The 19,971-nt window shown below is 35.8% G+C and overlaps 2 protein-coding genes across 6 annotated transcripts in view; one reads left to right on the top strand and one right to left on the bottom strand.

Annotated features, from left to right (window-relative positions):
- The window catches only part of LRRN3 (leucine rich repeat neuronal 3), a 34,589-nt gene extending 28,005 nt beyond the window's left edge, over window positions 1-6,584 (bottom strand). Inside the window, exon 1 of the mRNA XM_071549989.1 lies at window positions 6,126-6,584. The gene's annotated coding sequence lies outside the window, so the exon portion shown is untranslated. The remainder of the gene's footprint in view (window positions 1-6,125) is intronic.
- IMMP2L (inner mitochondrial membrane peptidase subunit 2) overlaps window positions 1-19,971 on the top strand; it is a 444,206-nt gene that overhangs the window by 203,167 nt on the left and 221,068 nt on the right. The window lies entirely within an intron of this gene.

Here is a 19,971-nt window from a genome sequence, read left to right as displayed (position 1 = left end):
TATCCTTTTTGTCTCTTACTGCACAATAAAAATGGAATGACTGAAAATATGTTTGTCTGACACAACAGTGATGACTGGATAATCTATATCAAAGCAAAATTCAGTAGAGTATGTTACCTGAATTATACATGCCGGGTGAAATTGCTATTCAGACAAATGTTTCTAGCTTAACAGATCATTATATTTGCAATTGCCTCATTTTGTCTTCTCTTACCTCATTAGGATACCTCTGTAAACTGGTATAATGGTTATTAATCATTCCATCTCTCTCAAGTGGTGTTGAGTTGTAGCCTTTTATTTGGGCTTACCAGCAACTAACTGGCTAAACAGATTAAAATGAAGTAAGTAGTGAAATTGCTGTATTCTGAGAGTGTACTGAAATACTGGCTGTACAGTCTCAGCTGTCTTTTTAGAAAGTTACCGTGGTACATCTTGTGTAACAACAAAGATATCTTCAAAATGGTGTAACAGACTGAATATATTTAGGATACTCTTTTAGTTATGCTTAGAGGATAACCTAAATCTGTTTTGTTATAAAGTGGTGTTAAAGAGGAGTAGTGCAGATAATGTCTCTCAATCTGCAGTGGTAATGAAGCACCACTTGACTGTGATTTTATTTTTCATACTAGAAGTCTTTTTTTACATGTTTAGAATTTGATAGCAGAAAATACTGTAACTTCATAAATTGATTGTATTCTTTCAGAAACATTGTTTTGTAGTGCAGAGGGAGGAAGAATTTTTACAGCAGTGCCTGATTTCCGTATGGGACAAATAAAAGAGAGCAGTTTAGTATTGTGCAGTGGGTTTGGAGCTGTTGTTACACGGCCAAGCGGTTTCTCTGGAAGGCTCAGCTCCTATGTAAGCCTTGGCCAGAGTGGGCTCTCTTGCCTCTCTGCTCCTTCTGTGGCATGGAACATGGAGATGACTGGTGTGGGGAGCTCAGCAGGTATTTCGGCACTTTGGTGGAAACACTGTACTGCACTTTGGTGAATTAGCTCACAGTTTAGTGGCATCTGCAAAAATTGTTGATGCTTGACATGACCTCTAGAGAAAGCTTCTTTCCAGAGGGGAGAGGAAGTTTAGTGACGGGAGACAATGAGCTTGGGGTGAAGAAACAAATGTTTCTCTCTAGTCTATTTACAGCTACCATGACACTTACTAAAATCTTTGAGGAAAGTTTGTTTTCACATAAAAATTATTCCTGTCAAGATGAAAAATTTTATTAGCTCTTTAGGTACAGAAAAAATGACATAACTAAGATATAAATATCAACACATATAGATCTCTATTTTCAGCAGAGATGTGCTACTATTCTAAAGCAGAAGAGAATTGTGTTTATCCTCACAGGGAACAAGTTCCTTATTTGCATTTATTTAAATGCTTCCCAAATCAGGGATGTATTTCTCGTGATATCTCAAATAAGGATGACTTTTTGTTTTAGCACCATGATGACAAAGCCAATCAACGTCATTACCTTTAACCTCTTAAGACCACACTAGAAGAGCCATAGTAATGTCTGACTGTTGTGTTGCCTTTGTAAAGTCTACTTGGAGAGTCATCTTCTCTTATCCAGGATGGTGCAATAACAGAATACTATAGCATAGAATACTATGTTGATTTTTAAAATGTCTCAATGCACAACTTTACTCTTGGTTGTTTTTTCCATTATCCCATGTTTATTCTGGTTTATTATTCTGTAATTTACCCGATAGGTCATTTCTGAAATTGACTGATCCCTAGATAGAGAATTGTATAAAAAAAATCTTTTTTTCTTTTCTTTTTTCCATACTGATAGCTGGATATCCAGGGATTTTTGGTACAGCTAAACTTAAGATTTTAACCTTTTTTCTAGCAAGTATTATAGAGACTTTAAAGTATTTCCTGACAGACTGGTTTCTATTTGCATAACAAGAAACCTCTAGTGAAAGACTCGTGGGGTACTACTGAGTAGACATTTTGAAAAAATATTCCCTGTAGCATTTTATCCAGCTTTGCAGTGTGTACCTCTAAATACACATGCTTCTGCAGGAAAGAGAACTGCTAAAGGATTTCTTTTGTGTCAATGTTGTCAAAGAAACATTTTCCAGTTTGACTGGATTTGTGCGATTTGAGAGCAGAAAAGAACAAAAAATTATTTTCTGCTCTAATACAAAGGTCAGTAGATTTAAACTACCATTAAATTTGGGCCAGATATTTTAATGAATTCCAGAAATACAGCAACTGAATAAAAATAATGGGAATTGAGATCTTATTTTCTTTGAATTATAGCGTTGCTCCTTGTGTTCAAGATGAAAGAGAGCAAGTTGTATTGATATAAATATTTTGTGAAAAAGAAATATTTCTAAATGAGGGATAATTGTTTCATTTGTGTTTATAAAATTAGTATTCACCTTCATTTTAATGTCTGCTTTTGTTTTTGCTTTGCAGAAAACTAGTAAGCGTGTTTGGGAATGCCAGGGGTGAGAGCATGTCTATAGCTTGTATTATGGTTGATTTACTATACAGCATTAACTTCCATGTATAAAGCATAGGAAATCCTATTGGGAGAAAGGAAAATTGTGAAAATAATTTCTTTTTCACTCTCATGAAAATGTTCTTTCTCACCAGTTGTCGCATTTAGCTACTCCACAAAGAACCCAAAGTGGAATAATGTCACTGACATCCATATTGGATACAAACTTTTATCAGTTCAGGTTAGCTGAGGATATTAATTTATTGCAGAAACATTGGTGAAATAATTTACAGCTTTTATGTGTAACAATGAAGGTCATACTGTTTAAGTAAGTTTTTTATGAACTATACCATTTCACAATAACAGCTTAACAGTTTGTGAACTGGTCACTTGAATAAGTAAAAAGGACAGCAATTCCTTTCTACAATTACATTACAGTTATAATGCAAAATATTGATTTTTTTCTTAATACTAATGTGTTTAAAGACCTTTCTAATGACATTTGTCACTACTGTCTCTTATCAAATTCTATAGGCATTTTCCTTCCACTAAAGTAAAGGATTTTAATTACTTGTTGTGTTGTTAGAAGGAGAATTAATATTCTTTTAAAAGTAGTATGAAGGCTTGTAGAAGGCTTATTCTGTTAAAACCCACAAATTTAGGAGCTGTTTCATTTTTGGTTTTCCAGAAACTTTTAGAAATTGTCCATTCTTTGGTCTTCAGAAAGTGATTCCTTGAGAACTACATGTGAAATGGGTTTTTCATTGTCAGTTTTTGCTACTTGGTATCAAGCAGAGTTTGTGGAATTTGATGTGGAAGGGTTTCTTAAGATAGTTCCTGACAATGTCTCTCTCACGACTTTTGTTTTCCATCAGCTTTCAATGGTATTATCTGAAGAAAGGATATATGAGTTTACCAAAATTTTGATGTACCATAGATCACTTAAGCCATATACCCATAGTGAGAAGAAGTTTCATTTTTCCTCTGTCGTGACTTTTCTTTCAGATGTTACATGGAGTTTGTTTTGAAAGACTCTTTGGTTTGTACTGCTTATCTTCTATTGTTTTGAGGCTCTAAAACTTGACTATTAAATACCAGCCTAACTTAGTGAGAGTGGTTGTCAGCAAGAAGCAAAGCTATTGGTTGCTTGTAGCATAATTACTAATATAATAAAGTTTAGGGGTCAGAGTCAAAGGAAGTGGCTCCAGCACTGCTGAATGGTTTGCTCTCATTTACAGAGACTTAATTTTGTTCCCTAGTGTCAAGTGACAAGTGGTCACCAGTGATTCGCAGGATGTGAGTATTTTCATAAAGTACTCAATATTGATGAGTTAGCAAAGCTATTTTTGATCTGCATTACAGATTAGCAACATTGCCTAGTCGATCTGGTCTAATTCTGGTGCAAAAATTAAATACTTCAGGGTGCTCCAAACAGGCATGCTCTGATGTCATGCTCAGAGCTGCCACCCTGAAAGGCGGGACTTCGGGGTTACCATAACAACATCATCCAGTCGTTGTCTGACACTACAACATTATTGCAAGAGCTTTCAGGGAGTATTAACCAAAATACAGTCCCCATACATTTTTCCTGCTTTGCTGGTTAAGAATGCCTATGCTGTGTCCTGAGATGCTGCCTCTACAGCATATTTTCCCTGTACATGTATGATTGAAATGGCCACATTTTCCTGGAACTCTTTGGCATATCTACGTAATATTTAAAAGTAGCAAGCTACAGTATATGTGGCAAAACCCAATATGCATTAATGTAAAGTTACTCACATTTACTTATTTTTTACATTAAAATGAGAAAGGATAAAGAATAAGAAAAGCTGAGCAGGTATCATGGTATGTAGAAAAAGTTTTCTCTGAGTAGTCCTTTGCACATAGCATGAAGAGATCAGAATCAGGTTTCCTCTACTTACTGTATAGCATATTCTGTAAAAATCTAAACCAGGAGCTTGACATTTTGTTTTAACAACTAAAATGCACACATAATCTGGATGAAAACAGGACACTTAATTAATTAGACTAGACATTGTGTTTCATATAATAAAATAAGCCAGTTTGCTGAAAACAGATTTCACAGACCATCTGAAACAGAGGAAGCGAGCTTGCCAATAGTAAGAGCTAATGCTTCAGTACCTTTCATTTTGTGCTCTGAAAAGAAAACCTCTTCTTAAGCTCATTCATTTTTCAGAGGGAATGTTGAATGCTGTGGCATATTGTCAGAGTTGCTTTATTGTCACCATTTACAAAGGTCACCGGAATTAATTGACTTCTTAACATACATATTGTTAAGCTACCCATTGCCTGACATTTTTGGAAAGGTGGCAGACTTAAAGCCAGTGGCTATCTGTTGATGGTTGTTTCACAATGTTAGTTTCTCAAAACACAGTAACTCTTAAATTACAAGCAAATAATTGCATTGCTGCAAAGGAACAAATTCTTTATGATGTTCTCCAGACTGTACAGAAGTGAAGGTGCTGAGGAGAGAAAAATGGGTAGAAGAAATAATCTAAATACCGAGGTGTTTTTAATACAGGTATAGTGCTCTAAAAAGCAAACAAAAAGGTACAGGAAGATGCAGGTTGTATTTTTTCACTTTGAAGCATGCATGAAATAGCTAACCTGCCTTTTTGTGATATGAAGTAAAATCTCTGTCTTTCACTGGTGCATGAATCACATGCTGATGGACTTTACTAAATGTGTTTTCATCTGAAGGGATACTGAGGTACTCTTATACTGTATGAAAGAAATGGCAGAGACATGCATAAAACCATTAAGCAACAGTAGTGCTAGCATGAAATTTTATGTTAATAAAATTGGTTAAATACAAAATCACTGATTTTTTTTTCTAGCCCCCTGCATTTGCTGCCTCCTCCACCCTCCTCGTGTTGGTTTCTCTTTCCCAACAGCAGTGCTGGGCAAAAACTCCAGCTAGACATGGAAAAACAAAGACATGTAAAGCAACAACACAGTTTGGAGCCTTCCTATACTACACCAAGCAAAGCTTTTATAGTGATGGATCTGAACAGTCTCCTTACATGTAAATATACTTTAGAGGCACCCTGTTGAGATCCTGTTAATTACCATAGAAGATTAGAACTCTTCTGCTTAATGTGATCCTTTTTAACTAACGTGTCTGTTCCAGCTGCATCAGTAATCAGACATTCACACTGTCCCTTCTGACTGGAAAGGGAATGTTTTTAAGCAAAGTCATTTGCCACAATCCTTAAGATGTAACCTGGCAGAAATTCAATCACTGTTTGTGATCAGCTCATTCAGCCTCGGTCCACAGTGGTTTTTAGGTCCTGACATAAATAGCATTTCTCTTAATCCTAGCACTGGAGAGAAGAAAGGAGGCTGTCCTGTATCTTGTTTTATTGGTTTGAAAACACAGAGCACCTGTTTAATTTGATTTTGTGTCTGAAACATCAGTAAAAACATTCTCCCTTTATAATTTTTTATCCTTTGATATTCTTTCAAGACAAAAAATGCAGTAATCTGATACTACTGCAATAATACTTAGATTATTTCTGGCATAGAAACCAAATTGCATTTGCATTTCTGTTCAGAAAGTAAAATGGAAAAATAATAACTACAAAAAGAAGAAAGGAGAGTCTACCAGTTAAGATAAAACTCAGGGTAAAAATGAAAATAAAGAGGAACTTACCCTATAATAAGAGTAGTTTCAGAGCTGGAGGAGTTCTTGCATCTCAGTAATTTTGAATCCTTAAGTCAGGTAGCCACATACTTGTATTAAAGCCAGAGTCTGAATAGATGTGCATACATGCATGCACGGGTGTGAAGCGGTGTCTAGAGGTCTATAATACAAAGATGTATCTATTGATATCCTACAACATGAGAGACTCTCTGTGCTGCCAGCTGAGATCCCTTGCATTTGCCAGAGCGCTGTTGCTGCCTGGCTGGCTGAGGCTCGCAATCCAGTGGAGAAAGCGGGGGGGGGCAGAGAGATGCTCGCTAGCTGCTCTTGTTTCTCCTTGTTTCCATGGTGGTTAGTGGTGCATCGTTCACCCGCTCGATTGTCACACTGACATGGTGCTGCCTGTCAGCGGTCATTAATAACTGAGCCCCTCTTGCGATCCCCAGAGAGGAGCCAGCGCTCCGCCGTGCCCAGATGCCGCGTAGTACGCGCGGCTGCGCCAGCCGGGCTGGCGTGGGAAGTGTCTGAGACGTGACACTGCTGCTCGGGCACGGACACAGCCCGTGTGCGCTGCCACACACCCCTCCGATCTGGGGGAGCTACAGGGCGTGCTTTGTGTTTGTATGGATCGCGAGGTCCCAATTTCCTCCCCCTCCCCCCCAGTTTGTTTTCTTTTTTTAGTTTTTTTTGTGTGTGTGTGTGGTTTGTCTTTTGTAGTGTTTTGGTGTTTGTTTTTGTTTTTTTTTTTTTTTAAGGAGATTTTATCTATACTCAGAAAAACTTAACTAGAGATCACTGAAGTTCTGCAAAGGCTGCTGTAGTTCAGAGGTCACTGTATGCTGAAACCACGCAGGAAAAATGTGTTGTGCCTCGCTGACAATTTTGGTGAGGTGTTCTGATTTTTTGAAGCATAAGACAGGAATAGATTTTACAGACTCCACCTTTTCCAAATTTTGTCAAATATTGCATTTTGGTGCCTGCATTTAACAGTAGAAAATAAGAGCAATAATGCATCTTCCTGAGAAATATAATTCAGAATAAACTGAGAAAGGGGTTGGTTAAATAAAATCAATTTATTTCAATCTCTGTCTACATGAGCTTCTCTTTTATGGCCACTCAATTATATAAACAATAAGCTACACAGAATTTTTTCTTCCTTCTTTCTACCTTTATTCCATGCTCTTTGGTGAAGAATTAATTTTTCCCCATTTTCTGTGTCTGTGAACAAAGAGTATGAACCATGAAGGTTTTAAAAATTGTAAAATGATTTGTGATAATCATCATTCCTTCTCCCAGATATACAACCCAATAAATGAGATAGATGTTAGGAAACGGTTGGGGGTTTTTGTTTTTGTTTTTTGTTTCTTTTCAATCATACATACTATTTAAATAAAAGAAATAACTTTAAAATAGAGGATGAACAAAAACGAAGCACAAGGAATTGGTTATCAACAGGTCAAAAAAGAAAATGTTGGATCTCCTGTGTGAATTCAGTCCCATAGCCCTGAGCGAGGCAGGCCACCCTCTAGTGGACTGAAGTGAGATGTGGTTTGCATTTCACATTCACCTCCTTTGAAGAAAGGCTCATAGCTGTGTCTAATAATAGTATAAAAAATTTCTGTGGATTAGCAAATGGTGTAAATTAGCGTACTTTTTGCAACAGCAATATCACCAGAATTCTATTATAAAATGGTTACTATTTTATGAATACTACATTTCATCTCAATTCACTTTGAGTTTGAGATCTTGGAACTGCATTATTTTTCTTATACTTCTGTAAGAAAATGATTTTGCTTTAAATAAAATCACTTATTATGAAAAGAGAATTAAATTAATGCCAACTTCCTGAATAAATTTCAGATTGTGATGACTGGTTAGGACAAAACCACTTCTGTTAGACTTGTATCTGTAATAAAGCAGTATTTTCCTTCTGCCTCAAATTTTGAAATACTGCATTTAAACTAAGTACAATGAACAGTTTTAAATTTTTTTAAAGGTGTGTGCTGTTCATTTTTCACTCATACAACTGAGTGGGACTGCCTGAAAGATGAAATAATAGCTTTTAAGTGACAGATATATGCAAACATGTGAGATACTCTAGGTAGGGGTAAGGCCAAGTGGCCCTTTGATTTTCTCCCATTCTCTTATTATGGGCATTCATTTTTTTCTCTAATGTGAGTCAAAGAGTTATAACAAAAAATTTGGATCTAACCCATCTTTAGTTGCCTTTCAGGTCTTCTTGCCCGAACTTGGGATGGGGAACACCTCACGTCAGAAACACGTCTTGCCACCTTTCTGTAGCCTCAGGGCTTATTGGTGAGAAACCTTGTTTCTCCTTTGCCCCCATTTGATGACTCTTAGATCCTCTGATAGTATATAATGTTCACCACCATGAGCTGCAAACGCAACCCACTGTAAACTTCCCATAGTAAACCTATGATCCTTCCCTGCTGCTCAACATAATATCTTGTGTCAGATGGGGTAATACTCAGGATATGTTAAGTAAGCACAAGCCAAAGCCAGAAAAGTAAGACTTCTTGCCATGGTAGCCCTCACAAGAAAAATGGAAGTCCTTCCTGATCTCAGCCATGTCCTACCTATCCCCCAAAAAAGGTACTAACGTGATCTACAGGGTCATGGGTGGAGCTAGACAGAAGAAAATTGCAAAAAGTTTGTGCAAAGTTGAAAATACAAAAATGTTCTGATAAAGCCAAATAAATACCATTTCTTTTAGCCAGTGGAGAAACAGAGTATCTGGGGGACAGGGAATAGGCAGGGACTAGCATTGCCCTACATGAAAAGTTTCTTGGGTTTTGCCCCTAACCTCCTCATGTACTCACTGTCATTCATTCAAAAACTCACCTTTTCATTAACTTGAGAATCATGAAAAAACATAGTCAATGATTTGACATGTGAAATTAAGATTATAGAAGTGTCTCATCTTAGTTGATTGGTATGGACTGTGTAATTAGAGAGCTAGGTAATTAAGTCAGTTAAAGTATACTTGCATAAAGAGAGTGAGTTCTTATGATGGACTATATATGCAGTTAAAGTGCCTCCTTGATAGGCATACATTTACATATTAGTTAAAATGTTATTATGTCATAATAAAGTTCTGTTTCATATAAAAAAGTGAAATAATAGAATTTTATAATTTAGCTAAAGAATATTTTTTCAAACTATTTGCATGAGAAAAGTATCTTTTCTAACCCATACAATTATGATTATTAAATTTCATTAAGTTATTTTCCTGCTGATTTCACTATGATGCTTGGTGGTTTTAAAATAGCAATGCAATCTATTTTACCAGAATCATATATATAGCTTAACAGGCTACAGGATATAAAAAAATATCTCATATTGATAGAGAGATGATGAAATTTTTGTAGCCTAACTCCAGCAATTTCTTGAGCATGCATTTTATCTGATTACTGCGTGCACGTGAAATAAACTAAGTAATTAATTGTTTGTAATGGACAATAAACACTGCATAAAAGCAATAGTTATTAAAATACAGTGGCTCTGTGTTTGCATTTTTCTCAAAATTGGAAGATTTCAAAACTTGCCCCCATTTTTCTTTACAGAGAAAAGCAGAGTATCCTTGGGCCTCAATATCACTGAATCGTAGAATCACAAAATACCCTGAGTTGGAAGGGACCCACAAGCATCATCAAGTTCAATCCTAAGCCCTGCACAGGACCATCCCTGAGTCACACCCTGTGTCTGAGAGTATCATCCAAACACTTCAACTCTGTCAGGCTTGGTGCTGTGACCTGTAGCCTTGTTGTGGTTCAGCATATTAACTGTGACCATTTCTAGTGGTTTTAGGCTCTGAGAGCACAACTGTGTTTAGAAAGTAGCAAGTGTAACTAAAAACTGTAATAAATACTATGCAGTTAAAGTACAAATCCCACAACTATTTGATTTAAATTCTTAGATGACACACTTTATGTCAGAAATTGGCAATTAAATTCTTTTAAGTGTGTATCCAAATGGATTATGGCCACGTGTAAAAGCGACAACACTTTTTGAATAGCTTTATCACTTATGACTACATGTGTCCCTATCATGTTTTTTGAGGCACCATGCCTACAAGAACTGGGGGCTCAGTGGTGGCTTTTCTCACTTTCTTCTTGTAGCCCTTAGAGTAAAAAAAGACATGAGCTGGTATTTGTTTGACAGATTAATTCTCACCATTTCTGCAAAGCACACCCTTAGTGTGTCTTCCATGTGGGATGTGAGGAGGTATTTCTCTCTGAGAGAAGGTCCATGTTTTCTCAGATTCAAAGAAATCTGTTTTATGGTGTCATCAGTTAAGTTATTAATTGCCTTATTAATTATAGCCAATTGTCATTGTGTGATTTGCCTGGAAGAGACAAAAAAAGAGCCACCACTTTGTTTAACCAATTCTGCCAGTATTTTCAGTGCAACGTCATCAACCTGACATTATCATGCACATTTTTAGATATTAGGGTCAGACTATTGACATTTTCCTAAATGGGTTATGCTTCCACACAGAGAAGGAATAATTTTTATTAATGTGTATCCCTCCAAAATTGAATCACTTTTCAATGGTAAGCAAAAGCAACATTTCTAGCTCTTGTTCTTTGTCTTTTTTGAAGATTAAAGCCTTGTTGCCAACAATTAATTAAAATTTCTACAGTTGCACTTTATAATGGAAAGTGTTTTGCTCAAATTACTTAACCTGGTACCAAGTTTCTTTTATCAGATCTAAGTGTTAGTGTTGATACAATAACACAGTTTCCTGAAGCAGCGGGAAGCCATGAATCTGTAAAGAATTTCACATAAGGAAAAGTTCATCTCTACGCAAAGCCCTAGTTATTTCATTAAAACCTATATAGGTAGTAGGTGCCATATGATTTAAAAAAAACCTGAAACTGCATAGCAAAGAACCTTGTAGTACAGGCAAATTCAGTCATGTGTGATGGGGTTGATGAAAGCAGTGGTGATGAGGTTATCTTCGTGACCAAGGAGATTTTGCATAGTCCAGCAAGTTTCCCTGTTCATTTAGCAATTGTGTTCTATGAAATAGAAAGTATGAGATCCCAGACAAGAGCTATATTGTCTTTCCTCATTATAGGTCCCAGAGCTATAGTCAGCCTTTCTCAAGAGTGGCTTATGGTCTGAAAAATCTTAACTGAATCCAACAGAGAGTGATATGCAAGTTCTTCTAATTTTCATCCTTGACCCTGTTTTAATAGGCAAGAATTCCTGGCATACCAGCATCTGCTGAAGGCTGGAAGTGAGTCACGCATAGCAACCACAACCTTGCTATGTCATGTGGGACTCCTAATGAAGACGGAGTAGTGAAAAGCAGCTAAAGAATATTTATATGCAGCTGGATTAGGTAGATGAGATATCTTTAAAGCAATTTTTGAGCTCAGTGTATATATTTCATTTAAAAACTGATTTAATCAGTAAATTTATGTCTTATTTGTGGTGACATCTTGAGTTTTACAGCCTTCAGTAATTAAGTAATAACTTACTGGGATCTTCTCAAAGATAGATCTTCAAGACTGAGATGCCCTTGTTGATTTCTTAAGGATCTACTTGTTATTCATGGGACCCAGAATGTGCATGGGATGTATCCATTAGTGTCATGGCTCTTTGAGCTAATCTGTCTCTGAGGTTGATGAAAAAATAGCGGCAGCAATGATTTGAATGTGAGGCCTAGAACTTTCATCCTGGTGTTTATTTGTTCTAATTCTTATGGGTTGTGATAGGTCTTGATGGTTTTGTCCTTAATAGAGAGAATGTCTTCCATTTCTTTGCTCATATCTATTTTCCTTTCTATGGCACTGATTTTTTATCTGAAACAGGTTTATCCTTTTTCTATTGACACTGTGTGGTGTGTCAAATAGTACATGATCAGTGAGAGGGAACTTTCTTCTCAGTTTTTCTTTAATTTAGCCACTTTCTCTGATAATGTCAGATTTTTGGCAACAAATGGCATATATATATGGCAAGTCTGCATGTGTTTCTCAAAGGCAGATTTTTGGACTTGAATTTCTTTCCTTTTTTGATGAAATTAAACAAACTATTTTTGTTACATTTTATTGTGGTTTTATATTAAAAGTGAGTGGACAGCAATCACAATTCTAGATTATATCCTTTTCATAACTATTTGCACAAGTGTTATATTGGATATTTAGAAAACTTTAGAGTCACTAAGCTAAATCTTAGAACTAAAAAGTCATCTTGCTTTTAGTTACTTTTACACTGAGACCAAGAGAAGTATCAGAGTTATTTTCCCATGCCATCAATGCATGAATTTATCTTGATGATGAGAAGACAAAGCATGGATAAGTGCAGTGGGTGTTCAGAATATGGTTACCTATATTAATTTAAATGAAGTACACTAGACTAGTGAGTGTAATGGGTACCTAAATGAATTTCTTAGTAGTTTAGTTACACAATCTTATATTTTTCAACTTGCAGCTGCAGAAAATGAATTAAAAGGTCACTGGGACATACAACATCCTTACTGATTAAAACACAAACAATGTAATTAAGCATGCAGTAAATGTTTTTCCTTCTCATCTATAATTTGACTATCAAAACCATGGGTGCACATTATGTATTTATCTTTAAATGTAAAGCTGTCCTTACATCAATAATTTGGGGATGGAAAGGGCTATGTACATAATGACTTACTGGAGGAGGAGCTGTTTCAGAGGCTTTCACATAGTTCCCATTACTAAGGAAACCACTTATTTTGTCTGTGCATGTTTTGAATAGTTCTCTCATTTGAAGTCTGGTGCTCAGACTCTGAGGATTGCATTATACTGCTAGGAAAGAGGCAAAGGAAACAAAAGAGGCATAAAACCACTCCATCTTTAAGGGATAGAGAACATTGTATTACATGCTTATGAAAGTGTGCATATCTATATTTACTTGACAGATTTGTAGATATATGTATGAATTTTGATTGTTTTGTTCCTACAAAAAACCCTTGAAAATACCAGTAAGTGAAGCAGAGAAAGCAGATGTTTTGCCCTGCACATTGCATGCCTCTATTGTAAGGACCCTTGAGAAATCTGATGTACCATTTAGGTAGCAACAAATATGAGTTCTGATTTTCATTCCCTGAAACAAAAAAGTGTTATTAGATTGAAGTGGAAAGACATCCATATCCAATACTAATGGCTAAAACAAGGCTGCAGGGATGGCTCTGCCTTCAACAGTTGGTCAAACCTTTGCTTGGAATGTGAGTCTGTTTTAGCAAAATTCCTTAATGAGGTTTAAGACATGACTGCAAAAACACATGGACCAGCACATGGGCCAGCACATGTATATGACCTGAACAGCATGAATATTCTGTGCTGACCAAACACTTATATTAGCAAACAATGATATCTATTGATATGCTCAGAAACAAAAGGTTGCCATAGTCCAGCCAGGTGAAACTGGTTTGATGGGATATATTTGTAAAGTATAAGCATTTAAATCTTGAAACTGATTTCAAAGTATTCTTAAAAGATCAGAATTGTTCACAAATAAGCTCAAAGTGCCAGAGAAATGTAAATTCTAACAGATTACCGGACAGCTATGAGGAAATTAATTTTGTGGCCAACAAATGTTCTTACCTAGCATGTCATATATATGATTAGTTTGTCAGTTAGTTTTCTGTCAAACAAGATAGCAAACTGAAGACAAAGATTTTTTTTAAGGCCTACAAAGGCAATGATTCTGGAGGGTCATGTGACAACAAAAGCCACTACTACTGAAATTTCATTTCCCCTATGTTTTTTGTGTATAAATGCCTATTTATTTTTAAATGAAGAGATTCAAGTCATCAACCATTGCTATCTATCTGATGAATAATGATTCTTAATTTATGTTCCATAGTTCATGAGCCATTTTTGGTGACAATAATTTACTTTTAAAGCTAATATGCCTCAAAGGGATTTATGTGTGTGCTCGTGTGCACAATTAATGAGCAGCCTGTCCCTATAGATTTTTTTCTTTAGCTTCTTGACTGTTATATGCAGGGAAACATGACAGCTGTGGTAAAGATGACATGCCATTGTCTTGATTTAGCTGAATAATTTTGGGTGAAGGAAAATAAATGTCTTTAGATTACATAGTGATATCAGAACTCATTTGTCTCAGCTAAGAAATACCAATTTTTAGTATTTCAGAATATTTGGTTTTGCTCAATACTCTACTGGTTTTGTTTACTTTCTATTATCTTATTGCATTGCTATTCATTATCCTTAAATTTTTGTTTGTAGCAGGAAATAAGTTCTTAAGTGTTTGGTAATACTGACCATTTCCTTTGCAGTTTAATGGGTGTGTTTCCAAAAGATTCATTCAGCATCTAACTCCCGTCAGTATCATCATAAAAGAGATGAAATCAATACTTTTTTTATAAAATAACTGGGATAGGTATTCTCAGAGAAAACTTGAGATCTGTTTTGTTACAAGAGTGTCAGTTTACCTGGTATGGACCACGACCATTTAATACTGAGAGATAATTAAGAGTTATTTATTTAAATTGCAATTCACCAGACAACAGGAACAAACATTTTGTAATAATTTAAATATTTGGTAATTGGGTAAAAATATAATATAAAATGCAGTAGGTATAATTGTTTGCTGCCATTTTATGACATTACTGTGAGAAGGAGGCAAAAGATGGGTTGAACGGGAGAAGGAAGGAGGTTTTCCCACAATAAGCAGTTCAAAGGCACAGAAATATCATTCAGAAAGGCTGTTTGAACTTTAATAATAGAAATGGGATTACACTCTAAGCAGTCGACAATGAAAGGTCATTTGGAGCCAATAAATGTAATTCTGCAGTAAATTGTGGGCTTATTAGAAATAACTGAGGAGGAGAACATACTTCTGAATTACTAGTTGATCAAGAGGTATGAGCTCACAGCATGGCACAGCTGTGAAAAAAAGCAAATATGTCCTAGGATGCTGCAGGATTGTTGTTCCCAGTTGTTCCAGGAGCACTGAGGAATTAGTAACACTTTGGACACTTCATTTAGAATAATTAATGCAGATGTGATTTTGTGCCTGAAAAACATTCTGAACTCTTAACTGGAACACATGCAATTAAATTACAGTGGAGCCCACATTACAGAGGGGTTTATAAAACTTTGCCTTGTATAGTGTAGGAGAGTTAGAGAGAAAATAAATAGGATTCCTGCTGATAAATACATCCTGCTGGTACACAATGAGGTAAAGGTAGCAGAACAACAGAATTTGTATGTGATTATGATAAAATTTAAGACTGGAAATTAGAAAAGTGTTTTGTTTGGGTTTTTTTCTTCATGTTTTAGTCATCACATCCTTGGATAAATTTCCAGTGGAAATAGTTTGGGTAGAAAATTGAAACCAAGAGCAAACCAAAACAACTGCAACCCAGATGAACTCAATCACTAGCAAAGAAACCTCTTCAAAGATACTGGTTGGCATATTTATAAAAGAGTTGCCATTAAAAATAGCTGACTTTGTGCCTGCAAAAGAAGAAGCTAGACATAATATTTTAGAAAGATCTTTCCAGTCCTTTTTTGCTTATCAAATATAAAGCCTACTTATCAGCTTTCTGTATAAAGCCAGTCCTCATCTGTATGTTCTAAAATATATTAAATTGTTTTTGATAGTCTTGAGTATTTGTGGCTATTGGAATTTGTAACTGCACAGCTGGTGGGAGTACTCCCTTTTCACTGTTAAAACAGCTTTACGCAATATTTATCCAGGTAACTATAAATAAAGCAAATTTAGGAATTTACATTTGATTGCTGTTATGAAACAGTTCTTTGCCTATCTCTACATGCAAATAGTTAACTGGCACTGCAAAAAGTTCAGAAGAAAAAAGGAAACTAATGCATGTTATAGTCTTTGATTTCCACTTTTCTAGATAGTTCTGGAAACAGTAATCCTGTTGATAATAATCTCTAAAACAAATTTTCAGACCTTAGATTTTGCCCAAAGTTCTGCTGAGCTGCAAGGAAGTTGCAAAAAGCCTTACACACCACACACACACACAAAGAAAAGGCATATATGCTCCCCTGTCTTATATGCAAAATTCTAAAGCCCCCAAATTGCCTTTTAGTGTGATCTTTTAGCACTTCTAATTTCGCTGACATACGCTTTTTTCGTTGAGTAGCTGTAAGAAATATCTGCAATAAATCCACTTTTCAGATACATCTGTATTTCTTCTTTGGGCCTTAGACTGAACTTCTCTTTAGCTAATAGGCCATCGATATGTTCAGCCATCTCCTAAAGTGGCTTTAATAAGCAGGTACATTAACTCATTTCATAGTTTCCTACAGAGAGATATTCATCAATGTAACAAACTTGATGATGGAAGAGAGTATTCTTCTCATTACTGATAATTCGAATGTTATGCCAAATAGGCTTTCAGGAATCAGAACACAGATAGTTATGGCCTTAATAGTAATAACATTCAAAATGGAAACCCAAGAAGTTAAAATGCATGGGTTGAGGAGGGAAGAATCAAACTGCTGATACATTCTCATATTTTCCTAACTGTACTCTCAGGACACATATTTTTGTCATGACTGCTGTTATGTCAGATGGAGAATATTGAACTAAACATAAAGGAGACTCAATATTGCTATTTAAAAATGTGCCTCAGGAGTAAACTAAATGGTGAATAATTTGGTACATCAGGCAGGAGCAGTAACTTTTAACCAGGAGAGGAGATTCTAGTAATTCCATTAATTCCATTAGCGCCTCTGAGGCCATCCTGGTTCTTGGTATGCGTGCAACTACTTTTGGAGAAAAGCCAAACTCTTCATTGCTGACTTTAACTGAATATTCCTAACTGAGCTAACTATAAATTACCTTAGGCTTTGAATCTCACTTTCCACAGATTCATCTTCCCTGAGCCCAGTCTTTTTCCTCCTCCTCTGATTGTGCAAAGAACGTGAAATTGCTTTCCTCCACCTTGCCCCTAATTTTTACAAAAAGCAATTCACTTTTTCTCTGTAGCTTCCTTGCTTCCTTCTCAGGTCTTTGGCCTTGTTAGCTTCTGTCCAGAGGGATGGAGATTTCAGTCCTCTGCTTTCTCTTTCAAGGTGTCTTATGCATCACACACATTCGAGGATGGCAGCAGGAGGTCTGGCACTTGCTGCTTGTGTGTGATCTATTCCTTCCTTTGGCTGTGGCAGAATCCTGTAATCTTGGCTTAAAGACTGCTCTGAAGTGGTCTGCTTTAGTAGGGCTCAACACATGGCCAGTCTGACCTTAGGACATTGCTGCCTGCCTAAGATCTGCTTAATAGGCTCTGCTTCTGTGGATTTCTCTTACAGAAGTGCATGGGGAAGGCAAGAAAAGTGCTGCCTGAGCAACAGCTGCCACTCACTGCAATGCTCCTGGAGTCAGCTGCTGCAACCCCATTTCTCAGTTTAAGTCATGAAAAGGAAAAATCATGAATGCAGTCAATTTTTCTTCTTTTTGGTGTAAAAGAGCTGAAGCAAGGTATATATTTCATGGGTAAATGCTTTGAAAGCTTGTAAGGCAAATAAATTGAAAGGTCAATATTCTGGCTTGGATGAACTGGTGAGAGAAACTTTTACTTGGCATATGCCAGTATGACCTTTTCTTTGCCCACGAGATAAGCACAACTGCACTCCAAGGGTTTTAGGGTGCTGATGGCACCAAATATCCAGTATCTCTCTAGGGAAGTCTGTACTGCTCTGCCTTGAATAAATTTTGGTTCTATAAAGCTTGAAGATCTATGTTCAGAATTTATGAAAACCAATTTGAATATTTATTTAGAAATTGGTCTGACATTTTCAGTATATTTGTGGTTAACACCTATTTCTGTGCTTTAAATAAATGTCCTGCAGCTTGCTTTTTTTTTTTTAACTGAGTATAAATTTTATGATCTTGGCTAAGGTGAAGTAAAATATGAATTATTATCTTCAGGTTTTATGGTTCTTGTGTGTCAAACCTAAGTGGCAAATGCTTTTTAAAGCAAACCAAATAAAAACAATCAGGCTTTTTTTTTCCTTAACACACAAATCACTGAAGAGTTAAGATATGCCAGTTAACTGGTTTCAACACCAGCAACAGGCAGGGTACAAAAGGACACAGAATTTAAAACCAACTGTCCCAACACATAAGCTGTCTCTTCCACAGGTTTCTAACTGTGAATTACTAGTTTTGCCTGTATTAGTTTGAGAATAAATGTGTCACAACCTTTAAACAGTATGATTAATCAAGCCTTTCAGAAGAGCTCTAGTGTTAGAGAGCTCTATAGTACATGACAAATTTTACCTGTGTGTAAATCCTGGGAATATTAAAATTTTCATAGGCTTTTTAAAAGGTATAAAGAAAGAGAAACTTCTTTTAAACAATAAAAGGCTATAGGTCTTTATTTTTGAAAGCATTCAATAGGCTTTATAAACACATACTTCACCTTTAATACCATATAATTCCGTGTTTCAGTAGTTCAGTGAGATAATGCACTGCCTCTCTAAAGAGCTTGTGGAAATGAAACATTTAGCAGCAGCATCATGGGGCTTATTTGGTTGCTCATTTGTAGTAATTTATTGATAACATCTCAAGGAATCATGGAATCATTATCACTTTTGTTGACAAATCTTTCCCAAATACTTGTAGAGAATGAAAGAGATGTAATAAAATGTTTTACCTGACGAGGTTCAGAAACAAAGTTTTATAAATAGAAATCTACTACTAGTTTTGTTGAAGCCATGAAAAATGCAAAGTGGTGGCTGTCATGGTAGAGATGTGCTACAGTCACTTTTCCAAGGCCTATTGTAAATTCTACTTATATGCTTGTAAGTCAAATTACCCATAAGCTAAAAATAAAAGTAAGAATGAGGTGCATAAATCACTGAGGAATATATGTAGGTGAAGACCTGGGCAAAGTGTTAGTTTTGTTGAAGAGACTTTGTGAACTACTAATTTGAGTGTATTTAGAATTTCACCTCTAGGATTAAGAAATATTGGTGCAAATATTTGTGAAATGCAGCTCATTAACATTTAATTTTCTGTATATATTCCTGGATGGAATTCACTGTAATGGTGTTTTGTCTCTCCTTCTAAATGTGTTCATCCATGTGTGTGTGTGTGTGTGTGTGTATATGCATTTCAAGTGAATTTTGTTTTAAGTAACACAAGTGTATCTGCAGATGACATGATCTCAGTACTTAACTAGAGTTTTAAATTAGCAAAAGCTCTGAAAATATTTTAAATTGCAGTGGAAGAACAGCAACATTTTCATTAGTAAAACTTCCCTTGATTGTTATTTACATGATTACCTGCAACAGCAATAGTAAGGCACATGCCATTAAAACAGAAATAAATATATATATTTTAATAGAGATGTAAGGTGGCTCAGGAAGAGATACATTTATTAAGTCTTAATCCTATAATTCATTTCACAGATTCACAGCAGTACTGGTATGAATATGTTCTGGTACTTCCAATACTTCTTTTAAAAATAGAAGTTAATTGTAATTGCTTGTTGTGGTGTATCAGTTTTAAAGTACTGCTGATTTCGAGTGGAGTTGCAAAGTGTACAGATTCTGGCCTTCAAGAAAATACCACTTACTCTTTTTCAGAACTCTTCTATGTTGCCAAAAGGTTAATTGTGTCAGAACCTGTTTTCTGTTCTCAAGTCATATAGTAACTGTGGGTTGTTTTCTCAGCTGCTAGTCTGGAGATAGAGTTCGTTTCACAAGTCTCACTCTACTGCTTTCTCTTGTCATTAAACTTTCATGTTTTTTTAAAGCAGAAGTTCGTTTTTATTCAAGTGTAATTAAATAATAAATATTTGGGAAATACACTTTATTTAATGTTATATTTCTGTATCAGGAAGTATGCCAGC

This window comes from Pithys albifrons, chromosome 3, assembly GCF_047495875.1.
Source record: "Pithys albifrons albifrons isolate INPA30051 chromosome 3, PitAlb_v1, whole genome shotgun sequence".
Lineage (NCBI taxonomy): Eukaryota > Metazoa > Chordata > Aves > Passeriformes > Thamnophilidae > Pithys > Pithys albifrons.
The sequence above is the reverse complement of the archived record's forward strand: the minus strand, read 5'-3'. Positions and strand labels throughout refer to the sequence as shown.